The sequence below is a fragment of the Halichoeres trimaculatus genome, unplaced genomic scaffold (genome assembly GCF_033239565.1).
Source record: "Halichoeres trimaculatus isolate MK-OKI-2021-1 unplaced genomic scaffold, fHalTri1.1 fHalTri1_scaffold_23, whole genome shotgun sequence".
In the NCBI taxonomy this organism is placed as follows: Eukaryota; Metazoa; Chordata; class Actinopteri; order Labriformes; family Labridae; genus Halichoeres; species Halichoeres trimaculatus.
In genome coordinates this window covers 22,032,244-22,052,905 of record NW_027437201.1, presented here as the reverse complement: position 1 = coordinate 22,052,905, position 20,662 = coordinate 22,032,244, and the positions used below count along the sequence as shown (strand labels likewise).

The 20,662-nt window shown below is 41.7% G+C and overlaps 1 protein-coding gene across 1 annotated transcript in view; it reads left to right on the top strand.

The window, feature by feature from the left end:
- The first annotated feature begins 1,374 nt into the window (after positions 1-1,374).
- LOC141784782 (SH3 and multiple ankyrin repeat domains protein 1-like) overlaps positions 1,375-20,662 on the top strand; it is a 59,782-nt gene continuing 40,494 nt past the window's right edge. The window contains 1 exon segment of the mRNA XM_074662647.1: positions 1,375-1,634. The gene's annotated coding sequence lies outside the window, so the exon portion shown is untranslated.

The following is a 20,662-nucleotide window of genomic DNA, read 5'->3' as shown; positions in this document are numbered from 1 at the left end:
GCCTGTTGCAGTGGCTCTGTCTTCTTTGTCCGTTTCTTGGAATTTTTTGTCTCTTTTTCTTCATTTTTGCATTTGGAGTGGGTCATTTCTTTGTATGGCTCATTTGTTGGTCGTGGACACCAAACTAGTTTTGTCTTCAGTGATATTTTTACTGTTTTTTTCTCCTGTGTTTGTCTGGAGATCCTACATGTAACCATGGCTGCATTGTTTACATGTGAAATCAGCTGTTAGCAGCCTGTAGCATGTCAGTGCTAACTGGTGCTAGGCCAGATGTTTCCCCACAAGGTGAGGAGAAGGAGGTGAGGGTGACGTGCTGGTTCTCAGGTGTGAGCTAAGAAGTGACGACATGGACCTGTCCTTCCATCCATCGTTATTGGGAACGTAAGATCTATCTCCAATAAGATGGACGAGCTAGCTGTGCTAACCCAGCAACAGAGGGAATACCAGAGGGCAGAGTAGCATCATGCTACTGCTACTGCTGAAGCTCATTCCTGGACCCTGTCAGCATTTATTTTCTTATCAAACCTTTTTGCACTTTCTTTACACTTTCTTACTTAAAGTGTTTTCAATTTCAATTTCAATTCAATAAATAGAGAATTGTGGTTATGCACGATGAGGAAGTTTATGCAAAGTGTTTCAAAAAGTAAATCAAAGCCTTTGGATTATAAAGTAACCGTCTTTATCATACATTTTTAATGCTATGAGCACAAACATCCACCTCTAGTGTGCACAGAGACACCTCCTGCAGTGACAGTGATGTATGTACAGAGCATCATTCCTCCAAGTTTACTCAAAGTCAGAGCGGTGTTCGGCCACTTTTCCTGACAGATTTGTGAACAGAGAACAACACGTACCTGCAATATCTGTCACCATCTTTTATTTGTGCTGCAGAGATGATAAAGACTCGTTTTATGAATGGAAAAAGCCTGTGCAGTTTTTCTTCGTTTTATGGAGACACGAGGAGGGAAAGTGAGATGACCTGAATCCATCCCCTGACTGTGAGAGAAAGAGGGGAGGGTAGAAGAGGGTGAATCACATCATGGGACGAGTGTTTGACTGATAGAGTGACGGAAATAACGAGCCAGAGCCGCAGAAATGTGAAACAGTGAGAGGCAGAAACAGAGAGTGTGACTGAGTAATGAGGAAAATTGGGGGTTATTGAGTAGAAGAGCACAGAGCCGTCAGAGAGAGGGCGAAGAGTCGGAGCTCTGTGGAAGTACAGAGAGGACGGAGCGCCAAGGAGAGAGATCAATCTGAGGCAAGAGAGAGTGCACGAGTGTGTGTGTGTGTGTGTGTGTGTGTGTGAGAGAGAGAGGGAGAGGAGGAGGAGGACGGCTCCACCAGGGCACAGAGTAGGTGAAAGTGTGTGTGTGTGTGTGAATGAAACGGAGAAAGAGAGGCTGCACAATAGAGCGGCTGAGGCTGCCTCACAGCGCTCACAAGGCATGAAAATGTGATTTTTAAAAGAGAAAGAGAAAAAACTTTTCTCATTTTCTCATCTTTATTTCATGACCTGGATTTTTCCTTCTCATTTTCTAATCCTGATTTTTTTATTTTGCTCTTTTTTGTGGCTTATCAAGGAGGTCGCTGCGGATAAAATGAGGAGCAACACAGCCCGAACTGCAGAATAAAAGGTATTTACTTTTTAATGCTTTGCTTTGTTTATGTCATATTTACATTAATGTAAAGTTTAAATTACAAACATGAAGGTGCAGAGGACTGAGAACATTTTAGATAAGTGATGTCTGAAGAAAGGTTTGCACAGAAAATAAAAACCAGGAGGTGTTTTTTTGGAGCGTCAAGGTGTAAGAGGGTGAAAGCGGGTGCTTCAGTTTCTGTGGCAGAGAGGAGGAGGAGGGGTCCCATATTTCCTTTGGGTTATGAGGAAGACCAAAGTGGGACGGAGAAAGACTTAAAAAGAGCACAGAGCCTACAAAGACATGTTGAGAAGCTGAGCAGCACGCTCCTTTAAGAGCCAATAAGCTCTCTTAGCTCTGGTTTGCAGCACGAGGCGACTGTTAGACAGACTGAGCAGATGTGTCAGCTCGTAGTTATGAATTTCAAACCACAAAAAGACTCATTAAAGGTGATTTTCCCACTTCTCACTGTTTGTATTAGATGCAGCAGGAATCAGCGGTAGAAAACTTCCTCCCTCTGCATGAAGCTTACATGCTAAATCCAACTTTATGGTGATAATTAAACCTCCTGGGACCAGTTAAGACCCTGTTCTCTGCAGATAATCCTGTGTTCTCGATGAACTTTACATTGCAGCATATTAAAGCTGCTCCTCTAAAGTAGGTTATGACCTGTTGTAATTCAGTGATTCCTGCAGAGGAGCAAAAGAGGGAATCACTGATGTAGAAGGAATGAGGTGGGAGTCGCTCTGGGAGTCAGGTGGGGAAAAGTATGCTTTAAAAATCTACTGATTTAAATATTTCCCAGGCTCCCCCAGCTACGGGGCTCCGATTGTAAAGTTGCACATACTACAAATAAAAACATTTCTCCACATTTAGCTCTAAAACGTCAGTTTTTATGCAGATTTAGAGAAATATTTGCGAAATATATTTGTCAAATATTATTGAGAAATGTTGAAAGTGTTATGTAAATGTCAAAATTTATCTAAAATTTCTAAATATTTAGCTTTGACATCTAAATATGTCACAATTTTCCTACATATTTGGTCAAGATTTCATAATTTGAAGCAAAGATATTTAATTTCTTTCTGATTTAGCCGACTGTGTTTGACATTCTCAAAAATCCTGCTTAGCTGGATCCAATCTTGTACTTTGATTTTGGTGCATCCGGCGAGCAGGAGAGTGAATTTGCATATTAGCTAAATGTTTAGAATGAAAACGAATTGTTTGGAAATAGGGGTGTGAAAAAAATATAAAATATAAACTGTGAAAAAAAAATGTACGTCATCTTGCTCAGCTCAAAGTGAGGTCGCCACGAAAACTGCTCCCCCTGGTGGCTGGCTGCAGTATAGGTTAAAAATCCATCTCCCCAGTCATTCCAGGTGGGCTGTGGTCAAACTTTAAAAAATTAATACACCTGGAAGAAAAGTTAATCACGTCTGATTGTTGTGGTGATTTAAAGATATCATTTGGCTGTCTTGTGTTCAAGTCCTTTTTTTCTGAAGAGTTTTGTTTTCATTAGTTATAAGAGGTTAAAAACGAGGCTTCAACGATGACTGACAGCTGCTGTTCTTGAGTATTTTTTTCGGGGATTGTAAAATATGTCGGGAGGTAGAGTCAAGAAGTGATTAGACTCTCGAAAGAAAAAAATAATTAATATTTTTGTCACTTGGCTCCACTTAGATTCTCCCAGAATCCCTCACAGTCCCTACTGCACAGACTCTGGCTGCAACTGCTGCCAATGGCGGCGCCTGTGACGGGGGAATTTTGGCTTCAAAACCGTACAATGATAAATGGAGGAGCCACACTATAAGAGTCCACTCTATATACATTTTGAATTCTGTCAAAAGTACCGAGTACCGATTCACATTAAACCTAAACGCATCCTTGTGGCTGTGAGGGAGTGGAAGAGTAGGGGATTTTCCATGCTGGACATGAACGCAGCATTTCAAGGTTATATATTGAAGAATAAATATGTTACATTGAAAAAACTTTATACTTAATTATTAAAAAAATGATATTTTTACCACACCAAGTTGGTACCGTTGAGTACCGGTACTGATTGTCAAGAACCGGGTATCGGTTCCGTATCCGATAGGAACCTTTCAAGTGTGAAAGATTCCTATCCCTATGCACCGATCACAATTTTCTGGCCGTTTACGATCTTTAAAAAGCCTGATCTGCTGCTACTGATTTTTATTTTTTATCTTTTATAACTGACAGCATATACCCTCAATGTTCCAATCTTATGTTATTGAAAATTATTGAATTATACCTGTGAAACAATAAAATCTTTGTTTTAACTTAAACAGCCAATAAAGTGTCCTGAATTAGGTCTCAGAGCAAAAAGCAACAATAGCTGGCTGTCAGACTTTCACAGAGGTTTATAAGATCAGTTTCATGTTTAAGGATGGGCTGATTGCTGATCCCCCAAAATTAAGGAAATCGGGACCAATCGATCGGCCAACAGATTGATTGGTGCATGTCTTTTTAGAAACGTAGCTAAATCAGGACATTTATTTTTAACATTTACAAATATATTTCATAAATATTTCTCTAAATCTGCATAAAAAGTGATATTTTAGAGCTAAATGAGGAGAAATATCATATGTTGTGTATGCCCCACACCCAGCTTTGTTTTAGATTCCTGCAGACTCAAACCAGAGCTCATCAACACCCAACATTTCACACGCTCCCTCCACTCGGAGCTGTCAGTCGTTACCTGTTCGCAGTGTTTACGGCGTCAGCCTGTGGAAAGGTGGAAACCCTCAGAGGACGTTCACGCACACAGCAGCGTGTTTCAGGCTCTGTTCACTTTCATCTTATAGATACAACGTAATTGACTTTGCACAGCCGCACGCAGACACAGCAAAATGCACAACAGGCAGCGCAGGCTTTTAAAGCACATTTTGCTCCCGTAGAGGAGCACCTGAGGGATTCATTTAGGGGAAGAGAGGAAAAAAAACAAGCAATTTAGAGCAAAGGGGAACACCAAGATTAATGGCTTCCCAAACAACAGAGAACAATTGATCATACTGGAACAAAGAGCTCTGACGTTATCACCACAGAGGGGACTGGCTGATTATACCTAATCTGTGACTAATGCCAGAAGAGAATGTGATTATGAAACAATTGAGCCAAAGATGAAAGACTGGAGGAATACAGTGAATTGGCAGAAAGCTCGGATGTGTCTCTTTGATTTAAGGAACACGCCGGCATTGCTGCTCACTTATTTCCACTCCATCCAGTCTCGTCCGAAGCAGATCCTCCTGCTCGGTCCTGTTTAGTCCTCTCCGGTCTCAGCAGGAGGAGCAGGAGTCGATAGAAACAGGCCAGTTGTGTGCAGCAGATGTGACAGTGCTATACGGTCCGGTTATTCCCCAGAGTGTGGAGACGGTGCAGGACAAAAGCAGGCGTGCTGAGCGAATATCTCCAGCTTACTGCAGAGGATCTATTAGTTACAAGCTACTGTATTCATAAGGTGGAAATGCAAAACCTACAGCGAAATGCTCCTTTAATAAGTCCCATGGGGTTTTTAAAGTAGGCTACAGCTGAAAGAGGCCAAAAATCCAGAAGATACAGGGATAAAAACCCACATCTGCCAAACACTGACTCACACAGTTACTCAGATACTTCAACTCAAAGACAGACGCCACACACCAGATATTTAAACCAGCATCAATAAATAACCCTCAGCTGTAATTTCATGTTCAAACAGAAATTACCGTTTCGTATGATTTTAAATGAGTAGTTATTTGTGGCACCAAGAAAGCCGCCTTGTTGTGCTCATTAAGCCAGGGAAGAGCGCTTTCCCCTGACTCTGCAGGCTTTTCATTGTTACATAGAGAGAGATTTCCTCCTGGGGAAAGATGTGGAGGATCGCCGTAAGCTGTGAAAAACAGAAGCCAACAAACTGTAACACATCCACCGTGATGAGGAACTCAGAAGTTTAGCTTCAGCGCTGCTATTCATGAACACAACGTGGAGGTAATGCCTGAAGAGTGAAGTTTGTGCACAGATGGCTCAGAGCAACAACTGGGATACGCCGATTACAGGGACTTCAAAACACAAGTGTGCCGCGAGCTGCTTCAGCATCAGCCAAACGTTTGGGAGGAACGGCTGGAAGACACCAGATACGTCTGCAGTCTGTCTCTGCTTCGTCATGGCAATGGATCAGTTGGGTTTACAGTGAAGTCAAAAGCCCCGTTTCCACCATCAGTCCAGTTTAGATCAGTACGGGTTGGCTCGGTTAATTCCACTGCCAACCATGCCCCCTTGAGGTGGTTCGGATGTCAATATCAGCATCAGTTGCATAATAGCGTGACGCCATAGCAGCGCGATACAGTGTACCCTGCTAATAATCCAACGAAGAGGAAAAACGCGACACAGTAAACAAAGAGCAACGATCGAAGACATCCATGATTCGTCTTCTTTGTGATTGGCATGTGGCTCTTTGTCACAAAAGACAACCAATCTTTGTTTCAGAGAAGAGAAATACATCTTCTGGTATCAGATCGGTTTAGTCTGGAAGGGTCCCAAAAAGTAGGACGGTTTGCCTCGGCTATTTGGAGATCTGTCCCAGGATTAGTCTGTGGAGACGCCACAAACTGCGTGCCGTGCAGAGACGAAACAAACCGAACTGCTTGAACTGGGCTAATGTGTCAACTTAGGGGCCATTTACACAACAACGGTTTTAGGCTGAAACGCAAAAGTTTTGTTGCGTTTCAGCCTCGCGTTTACACGGAAACTGCGATTAGTCGACCTAAAACGCAAACTTTAAAAAACGGCCTCCAGAGTGGGATTTTTCTGAAATGCTGTCGACACCGTTGCCAGCATTTTCAGTGGAAACGCTGACGTCACACCCCACCTCACGCGAGCATATACAACAGTCCAACAGTACCGTTGTCACGATTGTTGTAAAACTACCGTGTTAAGCTTGTGCTGCTCAATCTGCTGAGTGTCTTTCAACAAAATTAGCACCTGTTGCTCCACTTTTGAACTTAGTATTCCCCAATACACCAGATGATCTACTCAACTTCGTTGCTGCTCCATCATGTTGCAGGTAATACCCAGCCATCCTACTTTTGCCCGAGCTGTGATGCATCAATTCATGTAGAGCAGATTGAGCGGGACAGGAAGTAGTGACTGAAAACTACCTAAAAACACCCGGTGACTTTCAAAATAAAACAAACTTTGTCAAAACCAGTTTGTAATTATCTTGACTACAACAATAAACAGACATAATGAGTAGAGCCAGACCAGGAGTCAACAGGTTTGAGGTTTTATAGCCCAACATGGATGAAGAGAGACTTATCAATGGAGAGGGAAGCGCGAGAACTCCTCGTTCTGTGTCTTTAGCTGTCTGTCAGTCATGTAGCTCGTCGGACTTGACACGTAGCTGATGTGAGTTGACAAACGCAGTCGGACTGCACTCGTATCTGGTGGATTTGAGAGGCTTCACAGTATCCTCTTATGTTCCCGCTCCATTACCCTCCCTGTTTGCTGTGGTGTAACTAATACACTAACTACCTGACTAACACACTAACCAGCTTTAGCGTCACGTTTCCAACCCTTAGAGCTCCTCATCAGGCGGTTTTAGATCCAAGTAGAAATCTGTTTTATCAGAGTAACTTTCTGCAGAGTCTATGATAAGTTTAAGTGCGATAAGATTAAAGGTTGTGACTAATTACACCCTGCTACACGGTAGGTGGATGGACCGTAATGGGGTCTGACAGGCACCGACATGGTCCTCACTTTGTCAGCCATGTCTAACAGTATTTATTAGTTACTTGTTGACTTTTGTCTCTCAGTATTACCTTTGTGTTGATGGACGTGAAAGGTAAGTGAAGCTGTCACGAGCGCACAAACAATTTGTGGCTCCTTATCTGCCATAAAATCCACCGTAAAGCCGTAAACCTGCCCTCATATCCCTGTCTGACTTCTCTGTCTGTGGCCTGCTTTCTCTGGGGTCGAGAGCTTTGGGACGAGTGTGAAAAGTCAATCGTGGAAAAGTTTCCTGATTCCAGGAGCTTTTAAAGACTTTCTGTTTCATTCGAAGTCAAACTTGTGCTTCTGTCTTTCTTACGTCGCTGTGCAAAGGAAGGCAACGTGCTGTGCAGTTCCTTTTGAAGTCCCTGTTCTCATGACATTTTTAACACACTTCCTGTCATCATGTGTGCTCAGCATGAAGGAAGCTGGTGCTTTTAGAAATCCAAAAACACGGCATTTGAACTCAGAGGATTGCACCAACTTTTTCATGCACCCTCACAAACCCGAGCTTGTTTCAGGGAAACAGACGCAGGAACACGGGCTGGTGATTTAGTGGAATATAATTCATTACCCAAAGGGACAAGCTAATAACTAAATGAATAATAACAAGAACATCATGTCTGATATATTGGCCTCCATGGATTGTCTCATTACCTCACAATAATAGCCTCCAATAATTCAGGTGAAATATTAAGTTTTATGGTATTAAACCTGCTTCATTAACATTGTATCAGGGCTGAAGGTGCAGATAAATCCGTGTTCGCTCAGTTTGGATCATTATTTTCTGGAGGTGACGGCTATCTCAGCTTCAGTATTTCACATCTAGAGAAACATCCTGGAAAAATAGAAAAACAAAAATAAAGAAAAAAGAAAAATTGGCATAAAAAAATGTATATTATAAAAAAATCAAAACAGGGGATGGCACAACTTTTACTTGAGTTAAAAACACGGACATGAAATGTTTTATATTATTTCTTTTTATAAATTTTTGCATTCTGATGTTTTTTGATTCAAATTACATTTTATTTATTGATGTCACTGTTTGATCAATGACAGATTATAACTTCATTGCTCTTTTTTTTATCACACTTGTTTTTTTTAGCTTACTGTCTTTTTCACTTTCAATTTCCTGTCACTCTTTGGGTATGAAGGGATGTTTTTAGGGGGAGGGGGCACAAGGGCATATTTTGAATATTATTTGCATATTGTTAGCAAGTAACCCAGCACTTATCTGGACCCCCCAGGACCATAGACTGTAAAAAAAATGGACGTCATCTTGCTCGGCTCTAAGTAAGGTCGCCATGAAAAACTGCTCCCCCTGATGGCTGGCTGCAGTAGAGGTCAAAAAATTGATCTATTCCACTTCTTGATAAATAACAGCAGAATACCAGGCTAACTTGTCATTTTGGAGCTCCAGGTGAACTGTAGATGTTTCACACGCTCTGAAGTCCGTGGGGTCACGCTGAATGCTGAGTTATTTGCCAACAATATGCCAAGAATCTGCAAATCACACCATCCTGGCACTTCCCCCCAAAAGTGACAGGAAGTTGAAACTTAAAAATACAGTAAGCTACAAAAAAATTGTGATCACAAAAAAGAAAAACAAATTTGAAATTAAAAACTAAAAATTGATCAGTGACATTAAAAAAACAGAATGCTAAAAATTATAAAAATGTAGTTATATAAAAAATGTCATGTCTGTGTTTTTAACTTCTGAGACCTGTGCTAGCTTAAAGGTGAATATGGACAGACATCTGTATGTGATAAAACACTTCTTCTGATTTACGGCGCTCTAAAGTTTCTGGCTCATCAGGATTGGTTTATGAACTCATCTGCAGGCTTGATCTCCCACTCCTGAGTAAAAACCAGATGAAGTGATCGGTGTGATGCTCCCTCATCTCCTCCATGAAACACTTGTGTCCTCACTAGGTTTCATTATCATCAAGGATGAAGAATTGCATTGAATGGGTTATATCTCTAAACCTCCCTCCCTCGTTTCCTCTTTCTGCTTGGCAGCTCCTCGTAATGAAAAATGAAAAATACCATCTCACTGAATCAGGGTGCACTTTGTCCTGCATCTCATGCAAATCCACTCCTAAGGCGCTCATTACGCTCAGCCATACAGAGGCCGTGATACGACATGTATCGTGACATGCACTGATTTTTAATTCATTGAAATTTTTATTCAGTTTCATTTCTCTGAGAAGATTTCTTCAGCGTGCTCTGCACACTCTGCACATCATGTACACCTGGATGGTTGATCTCAGATGGTTAAAAAGCAGCTGATGAATACACAGGATGTGTGAAGCTTTATATTTGCGGATAAGTCACGTAATGGAGTCTTTGAGAATACAGCACAGGGTGCTTTGTGATCGCCCGAGCCTGTGGAAGTGTAAAGCTTCATTCAGCGTCTGCTGGGACGGCATGTGCTGGCCTTGTGTAGCAGGCACACCTGTTGTTGCTGGCAGGTGATCAGGACAGTGTAGAAAGAGGTTTGTCATGTTGCTGCATGACTCCTTCCCAACTCCTGACTTCCTGGTGTTTGCAAAACCCCCCAAATGTATGAACTAAAGATGACATGTCCTTTAAGAATACCACTGCAGTTCTTGCTGCCATATTGATTCTGGGATTTGCATTTAGGGAGTGCGGTCATTTTTTAGAAGCTGGAAATGTTTTAAAAGTGGATTTTCATGGGGGAGAAGTATTTAACCAGGTGGGAGGATGAGGAGGATCTGTTTTAATGTGACTGCAGCGCCACCTTCTGGCCCGGAGTATCACGCACACTGTCGTAAATTACTTTAAGCTAGGCGTGTGTTTGTTTTGGAATTTAATGGAGATCAGGTTAAAACAAATTTTTCTTTGTTCAAGTCAACTTTTTACTGGATACAACGCGCCAAGATAAGGTATTTATCAGTACAGCTACATAGCGCTGTTGTTTGACACATGAAAACAAGCTAACGTTGTAGTACCCTGCAATATGTAGTGCTATCGGCAGCCTGGTGCTATGAGATGTGTCTGTAACGTGTCCTGCCAGGAGGGCTAACGTAACCTCACTCTTCATTTCATTGATAGACTCTCAAGAAGGGATGTTCGTTCCACTTTTTTTTCGGACCAATACCAGTACAAGTACTCCCTCTCGAGTACTCACCGATACCAAGTACCGATACTACAAGTACTTCTGTTACACAAGATTTCAATTAACAGTGACAGATTATTAATAATATTTAAAGTGCACAATAAGACTAACAACTGTCAGAGTTTAAGTAGTTTTTAAAGTAAACGAAAGTGCAAAATGAAACAGTTTAACTGTTAACTCTCCCTGATTCATTCATGTTGTCTGAACAGGAAGTATTTGCAGTGGTGTTAAACTGCAGCAATTAGCATCAACTAGTGGCGAGGAGGACTTGCTCGATGTAAGATTTTCTTGCCTAGAGTATCTGCTGCTGGCATCTGCAGCCTTCACGAGTACTGATACCTTGAAAAAAGGCTGGTATTGGCCAGATACTTGGTATTGATACACGCCCATCCCTACTCTTAAGTTTGAACAGACCACTGCAGAATAACTGCTGCATGTGGGTTGGAATTAGCATTAGCACAAACAGTTTAGCCCCTATGTTAGCCTTTAGCTCGTGCTCTATCTCTCCCCTGTTTATCTTTCTTCTGCTCTTCTGTCCTTTTTCTGTCTGACAGTTAGGCTCCAGTGTCCACCATCACTACAAAATTAATCACAGAAATCGTTTTTAGCCAACTTCGTCAGCTGGCCTATAATATTGGTGCTGATAATCTCATTTTAAAGTGTGGATTATGATCAGGCATTTCTCTTGAAAAGAGACTTTTTCAGGATCACTGAGAAACTCCTCACAGCCCCTTTAATCTAGCCAGTGATACATTAACCTGCACTCTGCCTGAAGTACTTGTACATCTTGTTCCAGCTCGGCTCTAAATGTGTCCAGAGTTATGAGACCATCTTCAAAGCATTGATAAACCTGAGAGTGTATCTTAATACTGGGTCCATTCAGGGCTTCAGTGACTGTTCCCCACACTGTTTACTAAAAAGGGGAAAGACTCAAAAAATAGCACAGGGGATGTTCACTCCTATATCTGTGCTGCATTGAGGTCTCCCAGCCCATCCAGCCAAGTTTAGCCCGAGCCGGGCCCACAGCGCATGCTCCACCTGACCCAATTATATCCAGTCTGAGGGGAAAGATAGCCCACTTTGATTTACACGAGACTGGCAGCCAAGCCTGGGCTGAGTGGTCTGCCACTCAACGCTGGTTTCTTCTGGACGTTTTTCCAGGACAGGTGTGTTCTCCAGCTGGATGGAGAGTCGAGCTGTGGGTTGATACAGAAACCTGCTGAGCACAGAGTAAAATGTGGCTCTTTCTCCTCACAAACAGCATCCTTTATTTTAATCATCCACTTTATCATTGATTTGCATGTTATAATTAACTGTTTGATTAAAATCAGATATGTAATTGACTGAAAGGTGCGTGTTTATGATGGATCCTCCCACTGTGGATAGAAAAGACAGAATCTTCTGATGCATTGCGTGGAAATCTAATGATCGGTTTGGGTCTGTAAATCAATCAAGCAGGCCGAGCTTGTCAATGAAGCTCCTGAGTTATCAGATTTAATAGGAGCTTAAATGCCACGCTTTGTTTTCTGCAACAGAGAGCGCTCAAATCACTAGAATTGAACATTCATGCTGCTTTATTTCACTGTTTCACAGAGGACAGACACTGAAACTTCAATGATTTGTCCTTTGAAGTTAACTTTATTGACGACTGATGCCAGTAACAGTAGGCTGCCCAATTATCAAAGCCAGTCCTCCCACGTCAGAGCCCCGTCCCCAGACCTGTGAGCTAACGAAGCACCATTCATATAAAAGCTACGTTCCCCTCTTCTCCCCTTCATTCAGTGACTCATCCCATCCGTGCTGTGTTGGAGCCGGAGTAGAGGGTTCTCGACTCTTCCCCGTCACTGGCGGCGTGAAGGAGGCTGAAGGGTGGAGACCCAGTGAAAAGAGAGGGATGTAGAGGACAGAACTTGGCCGCTCCACTTTTGCAGGACGTAAAAGTGGGACAATCTGTTCCTTGGATGATCTCCAATTCTACTTTCTGGGGACCGATACACTGAAAATATATCTATACACATGCTCTGTCCTACATAAAGGGAGTTTGAGTGGCAGCGAGAGGAGATGGAGGAGAGATTGACAAAAAGAGGAAATACATGTATCTGTTGAACCGTGAGGTCTTTCCTTCATATTTTCTGGGACTGTGAGTATTCATCTGGGACTCTCCACAAGAGAGAAAACACCCCTGAAGGACAGAGAGGCTGTTTGCAGCACACTGCACATAGATCAAATGTGGTGGCAGTGAGACGTTTGTGCAGAAATAATCATCCTAAGTAATTGAAAAGTAATGACGCAGGAATGGGACATTAAAGACTCTCAGGGATCCAACATAATTTTAAATTGTGCAACATTTTTATCCCAGGAAAATTCAGGCTTGACTTAATATTCAACCCATGCATAATGTTTGTTTACAAGGACCCCTAAGGACCAAAGCAACCAAATGAACCGCCAAGTCATTATCACAACTTTGCTTTGCTTTGCAAAAACCAACATGCATAGATGATTTCTCGGAAAAAGCCAAAACAAGCAGATAAGAAGGACCTGTGAGTAGGGATGGGGACCGAATTTGGTACTTTCAAAGATACTGATCAAATTCGGTCTGTAGTCCCGAGAACTGATTCACTCCAAATAAAGCAGTACCATTTTTAGGCATTTTTAACGCATCCTTGTGACTATGGGAGAGTGGAAGAGTAGATGATTTTTCAAAAACTAGAAATGAACACAGAATTGCAAGGTTATGTATTAAAGAATAATGGGTTAAATTAAAAGACTTTGAGAGGACACTTGTATTTCTTTCTTCTTCTTCTGATTCTGTCCGCATTTTGAGCAATAATTTGACCCCCTAAACGTGCTTGAAAAAAAAAACTAAATGGGGACACACCTCACATTCAGCCAAAAAATCAATACAATGCAAAAACTGACCCCAAAACAACAAAATGTGCTCTCTAGCGCCACATAGGCACATTGAAATAGCTCTCAATGGCAGTAGGAATGTGGTAGAGAAATCAAACCAACATCAAAATGTTTGTCTCATTGAGACACACAAATAATACGCAGACACCCAGACCTGTCTCAAACAGGAAGCCAAATTTGCCTTTCAAAATGAAAATTGGCCACATTTTTGGGCCCCTTATGAAAATTATCTCCTCCTTGGCCATGAATGGTATTGACTTGAAATTTGCTGAGATGACAAAGTAAGCCCTGCTTTACAAAATTTATTTAGGAATTTGTTGTTTCTGAAACGGTTTTTGAATGATGAGCCCTCAAAATCAATGAACCCCAAAGAAGCCCTTTCAGCTCCCCCTGTTAGAATGAATGAGAGAGGAGGATCCAACTCCACGCAACCTGCGGCAGTTAGGCCTCTACACAAAAAAGTTTAAGTCGTACAGCTTTAAAAATGACATGGGTGGATTACTGACAAAATTTACTACTAAAGCATCTAATTTTTGTGGAGATTTGGTCAAAATTGTAGCATCTTTGTGGAGACGTTTCTAAAACATCGGTTAATTTCACTCCTCAGAAGGCAGCAGTTGGTGATGATGTCACACACTGATAGTTCCGTGCAGCTAGTCATGTGACTGACTGAAGGCGGGAAAATGGAATGTGTAACACACACATTATAAAGGGATGAAACCTTGACAGTGGAGGTAAAACCAACCACCACATAATCTCACACAAAAGTACCGAAAATTGGCACCGTTGAGCACAGATACCAATTGCCAGGACCTGGGCATTGGTACAGCATCGTTTTAAATGTGAAAGGTATCCATCTCTACCTGTGATTATTCCTCAGAACAGCTCTTTCCATTCCTCTTCGCTCTCCGGGTGCCCAAGGACGAAATCCACCTCCGTCCTCGTTATCATGATTAATCAACTCCAGGTTCTTCATCTTACTTTCTCTCCGTTTCCTCACCGGTTGTGGAAGCAGATCTATCAGAATCTGCTCTTTGAGTCACACTGCAGCTTCTGATCATGAGAGTTGAAGCTGCTGGACGGGCTTCTCCTGGGTGGACCGACTTCTGAACTCTTCAGATGTCATTTCTGCTCCTACAGTGCACAGATACTGAATATTTCATCCAAGTTTGGAGTCAGGAGAAGACGGCCAGGGTGTGACATTTAGTGTCATCTGTCTTGTCCTAGAATGAAATAAAATGTTTTGAAGAACATCCGGCTTTTACTTCAAAATGTCACACTGTGTTAAATGGGTTAGATGTTAAAGAATAGGCGCACACATGGTGTCATTGTGAGCTTTTAACCGACAATCTTAAGTCATCTTAAGTAACATGACTCATACACTTATATATGAAGTAAGGGTAGAAATATGTTCCTCTTGATCACTACTTTTCTAACTCGAGAGGAAACCCTGAAAACATCACGAGTTTCATCAGCAAGCGAGGACAGACTAAATTACATTAGATGAGAAGAGAAAGTAAACTTAATTGATTTCACGTCGGGGGACCTTCGCTTGTACCAACAGAGCCCAGTCAGACGAGGGTGAATTATATAACGGGAGGAAAAAATGAAGAAGATACAGACTGAAACAAACAACGTTAGATAAAGATAATGAAGATGAGTCTGCTCACCTGTAACTTATAATTGCTTGTTATTGCGTTGTGAAATTAAAACTGCTGCAGATGGAAAATCAACAGCAGCAGCCATGAATCAGAGGATGTATGAGTAAAGTGTCGTAAAATGTAAATTTGATGAATCACATCGTTTGTGGATATCATTTCTCCCATGTTACATCAGAGTGATTAGCGTCAGTGATCGTTGTTGAAGACATCTATTCCCATGATCCCATTATGGTGTCATAAAGCTTTTTATGTCTGTGCTGGTTGAGGGAGCCCATATGGCAGATTTAAGTATTGTGCGTTTTGAACACTCTTTCCTATGCAGGATCTGCTCTCTTCATTCAGTTTTGAAAGCTATTTGATAGTTAACCTGGATCTGCATAAAAGCCTTCCTTCTTCACTGATTACAGGCTGACTTTAGCAGATTTTATGTGACAACTTAAAAATACAATGAGGAGGGTCTGTTTTAATGTGACTGCCTCGCCACTTTCTGGCCCGGAGTCTCACGCACACTGTTTTAAATTACTTTTAGTGAGACGTGTGATTGTTTAGGAATAAAACAGAGGTCAGATAAAAAAAAAAAAAAAAAAGAATTTTACTTGTTCAAGTCAACTTTATACCAGATACAATGCGCAGTGATAAGGTATTTATCAGTACAGTCTGAAACGTGACACTATGCAATCGTAGTAGCCAGCTATATGTAGTGCTATCGGTAGCTCGGTGCTCTGAGACGTGTCTGTAATGTGTGACGTTAGCACAAACATTTTAGCTCCTATGTTAGCCCTTAGCTCGTGTTCTATCGCTCCCCTGTTTATCTTTCTTCTGCTCTTCTGTCCTTTTTCTGTCTGACAGTTAGGCTTCAGTGTCCACCATCACTACAAAATTAATCACAGAAATCATAAAGAAATCGAAACTTCATCAGCTAACATGATGTTGTCAAAGAAACTTAGATGTGCCGTAAATCAATCCAGTCAGGCAGGATGGATTAGGATCAGGCAGATATCTAGAAGGGAGAGATTTGCAAGACCACTTAGTAACTCCTCACAGTTTCTTTAAGAAGCAACACTTTTGACTTTCAAAACATGCGAAGATGAGATCACCTACAAATGTGCGGCTTCAAACCTAAAGAGACAGGAGGCAACAGTGTTACCACAGTGGGGGCCAAAAATTAGACAAATAGAGACTTCCGTTGGAGCTTTAAACTGAATTGTATTCCAAGAATAACAAAAAGACTCTGATAAGCCTACAGCAGAGACAGACCGCTCTTAGGACCAAAGGGTGCCTGGTCTGGACTTATCTGTCGAAACAAACAAGCCTGTGAATCATATTCAAAGACAGGAGGAGTGAAACTGTTTTCTGCCTCCGACAGAAACTGCAGACCGTCTGTTCTGTCAAGGGAGTGAAATTTCTTCCTCCCCTCCTCCTCCTCCTCTTCTTTTTCCAAAGTTGGAGAGATGCTGGACAGGACAGGGACAGGAGGGCCAAACAGCTGGAAAACGGAAGCTGACAGCGTCTGAGTTATTGTTCCTTCACAGCGTTGGCGTTGAGTGACATGACGTGGAAGGCTAGGATGAAATGAGTTTAGACATCCATGATGGCGGGGGAGAGCGTTTTAGAGGTTGTGATTGGATAAGCTATAGTTAGAATATAAAATCTAACAGCATGTCTCACCACACAGAAACTCTGAACCTCCTTTCATCCCAACTTCATCTCAACATCTCTGCTTGTGTTGGCTTAATTATGCACTCCTTCTATCTTTACTTTCCTCTCACTTTTCCTTTTTTCCCCCATTCTGATTACTCTGCTTTATGCAAACTACAGCTCTTTCCAATCCTCTGTCTCTCTTGTGTATTTCCCCTTTGCATCCCAATTATTAGGCTCCTGTCTCCTCTCAGCCTGGCCTCCGAGTTTCTTATCTCGCCCTGTGCAGCCTCAATGTTGTTCAATATTTGATGAGACTTTGTTCGCAAATCAGCCTCCTCTGTTGCCTCCTGGTGTACTTGAACGATAGCATTAATCTCTAAAACACACAGTTAACACACTTGTCTTTGTCAGCTTCTGATAAGGGAGGCACTTGGCCTAAATACGATGGATACGTTGAGAATATATGGATCATACTAACAGCTCTGGACATTAGTGGGTCAGGTAGTGGGATAATCCATAAAAACAGGGGTGGAGAGGCAGAATGTAGGTTTCTCTCTCTTATAGCTATTCAGAGACTTTGAGATGCTAATATTTATGGCCAGTGGAAGAGAACCTTAATGAAAAAGAGTTTTATATATGCCTTAAAGCTGCAGTGCAGCAACAACCTCACATGTTCTCAGCGTACTTCCCTCTACAGCCTCCTGAGTGCAACCATGCCCCAGATAAGCTTAAGAAAATGCATGGATCAATGGTTTTCTCTCGTGATTTTTAGTGAGTTTATTTCCTTAAAAAGCCTTAATTAGGGTCCTCGAACTAAGGGAGAGGACACCTCCCTCTTAGTATTCTGTCCGGTATTTAAGTTCTAATTTGACACCCTAAACATGCTTCACAAACTCACAAAAATCAGCACACACATCAGATCCCGCCAGAAATTTGATATTATACAGAAACTGACCCTCAACATAACAAAATGTGCTCTCTAGCGCCACCTAGGCTCACTAAAACAGCTCTCATGGCAGTAGGAAAGTCGTAGAGAGATCAAACCATCAAAATGTTCATCTCACTGAGACGCACAAATTATACGCAGACACCCCAGACCTATCTAAAACAGGGAGCCAGCAGTTTGCCATTAAAAATAAAATTAAGCCAATTTTTGGCACCTCAAACAAAAGTTATCTTCTCCTAGGCCATAAATGGTATCGACTTGAAATTTGCTCAGATAACAGAGTGGGCCCTGCTTTACAAAATTTATGTAGGAATTTGTTGTTTCTCAAACGGTTTTCAAATGACAAGCCTTCAAAGTCAGTGAACCCCAGAGAAGCCCTCTCAGCTCCTCCTACTAGAATGAATGAGGATCCAGAAGAGGATCCAGCCCCATAGAAGTTGCAGGAGTTAGACCTCTGCACAAAAAGTTAAAGTGGTACAGCTTTAAAAAATGACATGGGTGGATTCCTGATAAAACCCTCTACAAAAAAGCCTATTTTTGCAGACATTTGGTCAAAATTGTAGCATCTATGAGGAGATGTTTCTAGAAGTCAGTCAATTTCACCCCTGAAAGGGCAGCAGTTGATGATGTTGTAACAAGAGAAAACAATAAAAAAACGGACCATTTTTTTTTATTTGTTACAAATAATTCAGACCATATTTTGTCTTTAAACACTTTTGGGCAAGACTTTTTTCTGGACCGATCAGTTGAATGTGGCTCATATCAAGTGTAACAAGACAATTTTATTTAAAATAAGACAAAAACTCTTGAGCCAAACTCTGAACCCTAAGATATTCAAAGATACATTCGGACGTATTAAAAACATCATTTTAAACTGGCTAGCATCAATCAATTTCTTTTTATACTGCACTGATTTGTAAAGTTATCTCCAGACACTTTCCGCAAAGAGCTGGGCCGTAACCCCTCGTTATCTAATAAGACCCAACATTAGGCTAAGATAAGATTTAATCTCAGCGTAATCCACCATGAGGGGAGCACTTTGCTACATTTACCAAGAAACAGAATAAAGAAAGGCTTCCCTTGTTACTGGGAAAACCTTGTGTGGAAGCAGAATGGTACTGAACAGCCTCTTTGGGCTTGGAAATAGAGATACAGAAACAAGAGGAATAGAGACAGGGAACAAGGACAAACAACAGCTCAACCAAGCCAGTTTTTTGATAGCTGTAAACTCTACGGCCTCTTTGGTGAATGGTTCAGGTGGCGTTTTAGTTGCTGCTTCATCTCCTTCTTTATCAGTTTATATCAGTGACAGGAAGTTGCTCCAGACACCTGTTGATGTCTTTGTAATGGATAGAGGTTGATCATTTATAACCTCCATCTACACCGTGTTATAAATAACTTCTTCACTCTTGATAATTGGAGATTCCCCTCCCCCATATGCTACCATTGAGACGTCTGTTGGTGTTAGTCCAGATCTGCATGATGGCAAAACCCCTCTAGCTTCACTTCACCACAGAATGACCAGAACACAACATATGGAAGCAAATCTGCCAAATCTGTAGCAATTAAACTATCTTTCACCAAAAATCCTCTCTGGAGCTCGAAATGAAAGACGGGTTTGAAAAGGCTGCTGGTGATGCAAGCCGGGTATTTTGGGACGATGTTTTGTGTTCAGTTGGATTTTGTATCAGGGAGATATTTCAGCTTTTGAAACCTTTCAAAGCCATTTTCTTGTCTTTATACCAAGCCCCTTAAGAGCAAAGAGCAAGGTTGTCTTTGATAAAAGACATCAATTCAGTTTTTCCACTCAGAGAGCCTAAAAGACGTAGCCATTCAGGGTCATTGGTGTTTCTTTTTCTCTGCTGACAGACTCCCAAAACTTTTCAAGAGGCTTTGGATTTTATTGAACGTAGTGTCTAAAGAAGTCAATATCTTCAAAACGAGTGAAGGCCACAATTTGACGGGAGTAGCTAGTTTTTTTATGGGAGACAAAAAGGGGAGCAGTGTGGAAAGAGAAGATGATGGTTGTAGGGAGCAAAGACACCTGTTGGTACCATCAATAATCCAGGAGACTGAAAAGACACAGACTTTATACCGTACTGACTCGAATATAAGACAAGGATTTTTGTTGAAATAGCGTTAAAAGTGGGGGGTTTGTCTCGTAATCAGGGTCTAACCATTGACACATCCAGATAGGGCCGCTGCACAGCCACAACAGCAGAGAGCGTCAGCTTTTTGTAAAGCCAGTGACCTCTGTCAATCATGGCAAGAGCTACAGATGATAAGACCTAGAGAGGCGTGTTGATTGTCCAGAGAAAGTGGATGAAAAGTTGGGCAAGTTAAGAGACAACTGAGGCAGAGTTATGATGCTAATTTTAAGATAATTATGGTCAATACAGTAGAGATGTTTAGCAACTTTTAAGCAACCAAAAAATATGGAGTTACAGGGTGTAATGTCTGACGATCGCGCATCTGTAAAGGCTATCTGAAAAATGCCAACTGTGAAAGAAAAGCTTATCATGGTCCTCGGTGCGGCCGTTTCCACCAAGCAGTTTAGTTTGGTTGGTCTCGGCACGGCAAGCATTTTACAGTGAAATACACTACAGTTTGTTGCTGCCGTGAGTTACCTTTACTGTAGCCATCTCAGGGACCAACCATCAAACAAGTCAACGCTCCAAAACAGGAAACGAGAGCTACCTTTCCACCAAGCAGTTCAGTTCGGTTTGTCTAGGCAAGGCAGGCATTTAAAGCGTTTCCACAGACTAATCCCGAGACAGATCCCCAAATAACCGAGACAAACAGTCCCACTTTTTGGGACCCTGCCAAACTAAACGAGCCCAGAAGGTGGCAGCACACAGCCTTCTCTGAAACGAAGCTTGATTGTTCTGTGTAACAAAGAGCCACATACAAATCACAAAGGAGATGAGTTTCTGGATGTCTTCCATTGTTACTCTTTGTTTACTGT